We start from the raw sequence: 7953 nt of genomic DNA, 5'->3' as shown, positions 1-7953 counted from the left end.
AAATATTGGGTTGGAGTTGATGTTATTGTGATTCAATTGGTTTCACTTGTTTCATAAGACTGATGTTGTGCAATGAATGAATGAATGGACAAATTATTTGTTTTATTCAATTGGTAGTGTATTTTTTTATAAGAATGAGAACGTTATTTGTTATATTTAATGAATAATGATTACATTTTTGGGTTGTCACGATTGAGAAGATGAACAAGTTAAGAGAATGTGTATTTCTCCTAAAATAAATTTTGTCAACATTTTTGTAATAAAACTTAATACATAATATACGAAGTCACTAATTTACTAAATACTCATACAGGCATGAAAACAACATAACTGAAGTTACAAATGTAACAGTTTCCAATTACATAGGTAGTACAGACATAAGTCTCCGACAAAAATACATTCTGAACACCATAAACTGAACACACAATACATACATCCTGGACACCCTGAACTGAACACACAATACATAAACATAATAGTTAGACAGACAACTATTAGGCAGACAATCTGACAAACTCATTACGGAAACACTTAGTCTAACACAGACATTACATATTAGTGTATGACCTAATATTGCTGAAGTGTAGACATTAACACCTAATTCACACTTAAATCGGAAATCTCAAAGTCTGAATAATCCGAAAGATCAGAGTCGGAAACAAGTTCAGGATCCTCCATGATACTCTTGATAGCCGCAACATTTGGTTCTGTTCTGTTCTTCTGGGCATCCTTCTTAACTATGTATAGTGGCATATCGTGGGCTAACTTACGGCGCATTTGAGAAATCTCACGTTGTAGTCTTTCACATAGTCGATCAATATTATCAGGATCTTCCTTTTGGATCTTAACAGAACGTGCTTTTGGCACCTTAAGTTGATTTTCCCGACTTAAGGTTTCCAGCTGTACCCGCTCTATAAATAGTGCGGGCCACTTGAGACGAGCAGCGTCAGATAAACCATATCCTGTTTGATTGTCAGATGGGTCCATACATGAAACTCCTTGAACTCGATAATACTTGGGCATCAAAACACGTCGCTTCCCAAACCTATCACGATAGCCACAAGCATAATCTAAAACAGGTATTGTTGTTTCGTCTTCAGCATCACCACGTCCCCTTCCCCCTCCTCGTCGTGAACTGTCACCCCTTTGCAAGTTCCTACCACCTCTGCGATTCCCACTCCCTCCCATGAATCGTGTAGCCATGCTTATTTTTTAAAACAAATGAATGATAATTTTGTAGGGCGAAATGAGTTGTAAGGTTGTGTCTTCACCTTTAGTCGTTTAAATAGTTGGTTATGAACGGCTTTAGAAAGATGCTTCTGCATCACAATTCCACATATACGAACAAGGTATGAGTTGTGAATAAGGTATGATTTGTTACTAGAATGACAAAACAGAGAAAAACAAATACTGTGTACCAAGTCACGTGAGTTGACAATCTATCTGCATATACCGACAAAATAAGGGCATGCTCACTGTAAGGTAAAGTAGTGAATTCACTGTTGCCATGTGACTTTCTAAATTGACAATCCCACATATATCAATAAGAGACGAATTGTCACTGTAATCAGAAAACAGAGAAAAGCAATGCTTGTGCACCAAGTCACATGACTTGACAATCCATTTGCATATACCGACAACATAAGGGCATGCTCACTGTAAGCTAAATTAGTGAATTCACTGTTGCCATGTGACTTTCTGAATTGAGAATCCCACATATATCAATAAGAGATGTGTTGTCACTGTAATAAAAAAATCGAGAAAACCAAAGCCTGTACACCAAGTCAAATAATGATCCTCTAGGTAAAGAATTTTTACAGTTGATTAATTACATATTCAATTGCATATCAGAATTTTCTCATAATTTTTAGGAGTCAAAATCTATATTAACTGGTGCATTCAAATATGTACAGAAAATTGGTGTTAAACAGTAATTTCGGAAGTATTGTTCTCTTTGGGTATAAATTCGGAAAATCTCAAATTAGCGTCATTAGAACTGCTTAGAAGTCTAGTTTCTTTCATTTTTTGCCTCGCGTTGATTGCTATTCTATACTAAGAGAATCGTCAATTTCTTTAAAGAGGTGCATAACACAATCTGTTTCGGTATAATTAATTGTAAATAGATATTTTGACAAGCAAATTAAGTAAAACCAATTGGGTTTTAAACTTAGTCCCCAAACTGGACCAACCACTTGGCTTTGAGCTTGTTTGTCCAGCTCCCAAGTTTAGTTTTCTGTCAACCCCTCATTCTTTACCAGGGTCATCATGCTGACTAGACTTCCAGGAATTGGAAGGCGACTCTTTTCTTCTTTCCTGATGGAGACTAAAATTCTTTACCTAGAGGATCACTATTTGACAAGCCCCAGTTAAGGGAAGTTTTTCACCGAGCTACCTGTTCTGTTTTATGTGTTGTTGAAGGCAGTAGTTCGTTTGTCTGAACTTTATTAGTCCCTCAACTGGACCAACCACTTGGCTTTGAGCTTGTTTGTCCAGCCCCCAAGTTTAGTTTTCTGTCAACCCCCCATTCTTTACCAGAGTCATCATTTTGACTGGACTTCCAACAATTGGAAGGCGACTCTTTCTTCTTTCTTGATGGAGATTGAAATTCTTTACCTAGAGGATCACTATTTGACGAGCCCCAGTTAAGGGAAGCTTTTCACCGAGCTATAAAAGAGCAGGGGGAGAGCAAGAGCGAGAGTCTGAGAGGGAGAGTCGAAAAAAACGTAAGTGTAAAAACGTGATTGCAAATGAGGGGGCTTGGGGTTTTTATATAAGTTATAAAAGCGTGGTTTCAATCCACGCTTTCATTTATGAACAGTGAAAACGTGATTGTGAATCACATTTTCTTAACAAAACAAATATATGCACAGTGAAAGTGTTATTACGAATCACGTTTTCTCAAGAAAACAATATGCACAGTGAAAGCATGGTTTGGAACTACGTTTTCTTCAGAAAACAAAATTCAAACAATATGTACAGTGAAAGCGTGGTTTGGAACCACGTTTTCTTCAGAAAACAAATTTATGTTAAAAGCGTGGTTTGTAATAACGCTTTCACTATTCATCAAATTTTCTGCTCCACACAGTGAAAGCGTGATTTGTAATAGCGCTTTAGCCTAATTTGGGAATTCCGTCCAAATTAGGCCTAGTTTGAAAATTAAGATAATAAATTGGTTTAATATGGGAAAAGTCTCTCTGCATCCAGCATTGCCATCAATTCTACCTCTATATATAAAAAATAAAGATACAGATTAAATTATTAAAAAAATAAATTACAATTAAGGTTATAAGATTATAAAATATAAAAAAAAAAATCAAAACATGATACAAACTAAAACAAGTGTGTTATGCAAACAGGAATTTCTACCAAAATAAGTTTTGGATGGAATTATCAAGGATACAACAGGACTGACCTTTGCGAGATTATTTGGTGGTCTTGTAATAATGTATTTCAATATTCACTTTTAACTTGTCTCCATTACTTAGAATATCTCCAACTCTGTACTAATTTTTTTAATTTAATTTTAGGATAAATTACACTTTGCCCACTTTATATTTAGTGACTTTCTCATTTTGTCCCTTAAAATTTATTTTTTTTCATTTTGACCCTTTATGTTTTAAGTTTTTCCTACTTACTTCTAAAGTTAATTTATATTAAAAATTAGAAAGAAAAATGTCACAATAACTGTTATGTAACATAAAAAATATATTATTATGCTGGAGTTTATATTTATGTTAGCATTGTGAGTTATATATAATAAAATATTATTATACTACGTGATTAGTAATGTGTTATTTTTTGGTCTAATTTTTAATAAAAATTACATTTAGGAGTAAAATAAGGAAAACTTGAAACATTAAGGGTCAAAATAGGAAAAAATAAATTTTAAGAGCCAAAGTGAGAAAGTGGCCAAACATAAAGATGGCAAAGTGTAATTTACCCTTAATTTTATTTTACATTTGAAAAAAAATCTTAATTTGATATGAACTACTCTAATCTACTTATCAAATTTTTAAAAAATTCTTGTTAACAATTCTCCTATTATTGTAAAAAAAAAATTTCATTAAATTTGGTTTTAAAAAAAATCTCCAATATTTTATCTTTTTAAATTTCATTAAATTCAAATTTGATGAATTCTCAAATTGATTTAAAAAAAAGTTTATCATTTAATTTGATGATTAAATATAAATTTTGAACATTTTCTTATTAAATTTAAACTTAACAAAAGAAAAAAATTAGTAGATATTCTTATGTCTAAAAATTCAACATAAATCTAATGAGTTGGACTATGCCTCCGTTTGAGAAGTGGGTTGGCTTTTTGGTTTTTTTGGCTATTTTAGGCTGGGCTAAAAAGCTTGGTTTGGGAAGAGCTTTTTGGCTTTTTTGACTTTTTTTGTGAGAGAAGAATGTAATGATTATAGGTTGGATATGATGTTTTGTTTGTTATGGCTAAAATAGCTTATTTTGTTTTTTGTGGCTAAAATAGCCAAAAAAGCCTGAAAAAGCCCTTGCTAAACACAGGCTCCCATCCAATATACCCCTATATATAATTTGAGTAAATTATACTTTGCCTATTTTATATTTGGTAATTTTTTCACTTTAATCCTTAAAAAAAATTCTCACTTTATTTTTTTATGTTTTAATTTTTTTTTCCATTTATTTCAAAAATTAATATATGTACAAAATTAGATAAAAAAAAAATTGATATATTAACAATCACGTGACATAAAAATATTTTATTATATATAACTCAAATTTCTAATAAAAAAATAAATTATAATATAATAATATATTTTTTTATGTCATGTAATAGTTAATATGATATTTTTGGTCTAATTTTAAAAATAAATTAAAAGAATTTAAAACATAAAGGTCAGAATTAGAGGCAAAAAAAGGGAAAAATTACATCATAGTGGATGTAAAAAAAAGATAAACATTATAAATATTAATTATTAACTTTTCTGTATAATAATTTTTTAGAAATCATCCTGAAGATAATTTTCTTAAAAAAAAAACCTTCAAGATTCAAAAGTGAGAAAACGACAAAACAATTAAGGGGTCAATTTTCCCCACTTGAATTTTACATCAGTCACATACCTTATTCCACGGCAAATTCTATCATACACACTTCTATCCTATACCTTCTTAAATTATGTAATTTTTTTTAATTATGATTAATTTTTTTTAAATTATGATTTATGAAATTTTTAGTTATATCTCATGTATTGTTTGGTTATAATTTTTTTTATTTTAGTTATGATTCAAAAAATATAAAATTATGACATTTTCTTCTTTAGTTATAAAGTACATATAGTACACACCATTTGAAATGTGTATATCATTTGCACTCTTAATTATGTCATTTTTTTAATTATGATCAATTTTCTTTTTTAATTATGATAATATTTTAATTATGACTTATAAAATCTTTGATTGTACTTAATGTAATATTTAATTATTTTTTAAATTTTTTTTTATAATTATAACTCATAAAATATGTAATTATGTTAAAAGTGCATAGGATAGAAACTCCTCAAATAGTCTTTCCCCGTACTATGCTCTCAAGTTATCAATTTATTCAGTAATACTACAAACTTAGATTTATAAAATTACTCAAATTATTATCTTATGATTTCATATTTAATGAATTTAATTTCTACCATTTAAGTGACTAGAAAATCTGAGTTGATTATTCTATCAATTTCACAATCATTTCTTTTCTCACCTCTCATCACGATCGAAACGGAGTGTTAATTCTAAAAAAAAAATTCTCACTTTAATTTTTTTATATATATTTTTTCAATTTACTCTAAAAATTAATTTATATACAAAATTAAACAACAAAGATACATTAATAATTGCATAATATAAATATATTTTATTACATATAATTCATAACATAAACTTAAATTATAATATGTTACAGGGATAAATGACACTCATCTCCCTTGAAATTTCTGACAATTGCAGGGATCTCTTCTGTAATTTTAATAATTACAGAAATTATCCTTACTTTTTGAAATTATTATTAAGATTCCTCCACCGTTAATTTTCTGTTAATTTATTTAACAGAATATGCTAACACCATGTACTATGAGTAAAAAAATTCAAAATTACCCTTATATATTCAAATAGTAAATTTCACTCACCTCTCCTGAGATTTTACAAAAAAAAATTAATAAAGACCCATACATTATTTTATTAATGTTAAACAAAATTATTAAATTCTATACAATATTTAAAAAAATTCTAAATTTTTAAGACAAACATACATATAGTAGAATAACCAAACATTATCTTATCTTAAAAATAAAAATAAAAACTTAATAAATTGATCACCATTAAATCTTAGGAAAATTGGCCTAAGGTCCCTCCTCTACTTTTGATAGGAGGAGAGGTCCAAAATAATATGTTTTGATAGCTAAGGTCCCTCAAATTTATTTTGGTTATAAAGTACCTAAATTACCCTTCCTTTATAACATAAATTTGTTTGAATATTATATTGTTGACATAACTGATAGATTTTGGAAACCGAATTTGCAGTGAAGATTTCGTCGGAGTTTTCGTCAGAGATTTCAGTGGAGTTGACGAGAAAGATTGGTACGATCGTGTAGATTTCGTTGGAGATTTCAGTGGTGTTACAGTGTGTTGATCGCGTAGATTTTCAGTGGAGTTGAATCAAGTTTGTTTTCGATGGAGATACCACATGCATTTTGGTTTTTGTTTTGAATTTTTGTTTAGAGAGAGGCCAGTTTGATAGAGTTGATTTTTATTTTTGAAATTAATTTTTGATTCTTTGTTTTTTAATCAATTTCAAAGAATGTTGACAGTGTGTTGATCGCGTAGGTTTTTGAGTGGAGTTGAATCAGGTTTGTTTTCGATTTGAATTTTTGTTTAGAGAGAGGCCAGCTTGATAGAGTTGATTTTTATTTTTGGAATTAATTTTTCGTTCTTTGTTTTTTGATCAATTTCAAATAGTGTTGACAGTGTAGGTGATTTTGATGTTTAGAGTTCATTTTTCATGCTCTGTTTTTTTATCAATATGCTGATCAATGATAAGTTTTGTTCTATGTTTTTTCAAACCAGAGAAATTTCATTTTCTGCACTTTTGTTTGTGTAGTCCAGATAAAATTATAAGTGCATATGGACATATTATTAGAAGTTTCTAATGCAGATAGAATATGAGAAAGTGAATGTAAGTTCATAAATTTCTCTGGACTTGTATTTGTAGTTCTGAGAAAATTGTAAGTTTGTTACTCACTTTCAGTTTGTAGTTCAGAGAAAATTATATGTTTGTAGAAAATGAATATAAGTTTTTGTTTCTCTAAGCAAAAGTTATTTTTTGTATTTTTTGTATTTTTTCTTTCAGTTTAGATGGACAATGCAGTGTTTTTTGTTATCTTGAAAGTGTATATAAGTTTGTAAATTTCTCTGGATTTTTCTATGAGTGCAATATTACAGAATGACGTATAGAAAATTGTTAGCTTGTAGTGAGGTGAAAATCACAGAGAAGCCTGCAATTTCATAACAGATATTCTGCGTGATTTTTTTCTATGATTGTGTTTAATAGTTAGCAGTAAATTTCTCTGTGATTCATTAAGTTTCTGTGATTTTGTTTTTTATCATCTTGAAGGTGAATATCAGTTTGTAGATGTCTTTGGACTTTTATTTTAAGTTCAGAGAAAATTATAATTTTTAGAAATTTCTCTGAACTTTTATGTTGTTCTTGTGAAGTGTTTCTATGTTAAACAAATTATTTTTCTTGTTTTTTGTTTTAGTTTCAATGGACAGTGCAGTGTTGTTGCTGTGTAAATATGGGAATGATACTATTGTCATTAATGTTTCATGCGAATTGAATTTTGAGGAATTGGTTGGCATTTTTGTGTAAAACATGGGAGAATTTAAAACCTGAGACGATGTGTATTTCATATTCTATTTTGGGCCATCCGAATT

The sequence above is a fragment of the Camellia sinensis genome, chromosome 8 (genome assembly GCF_055761805.1).
Source record: "Camellia sinensis isolate YWXY chromosome 8, ASM5576180v1, whole genome shotgun sequence".
Lineage (NCBI taxonomy): Eukaryota > Viridiplantae > Streptophyta > Magnoliopsida > Ericales > Theaceae > Camellia > Camellia sinensis.
The sequence above is the reverse complement of the archived record's forward strand: the minus strand, read 5'-3'. Positions refer to the sequence as shown.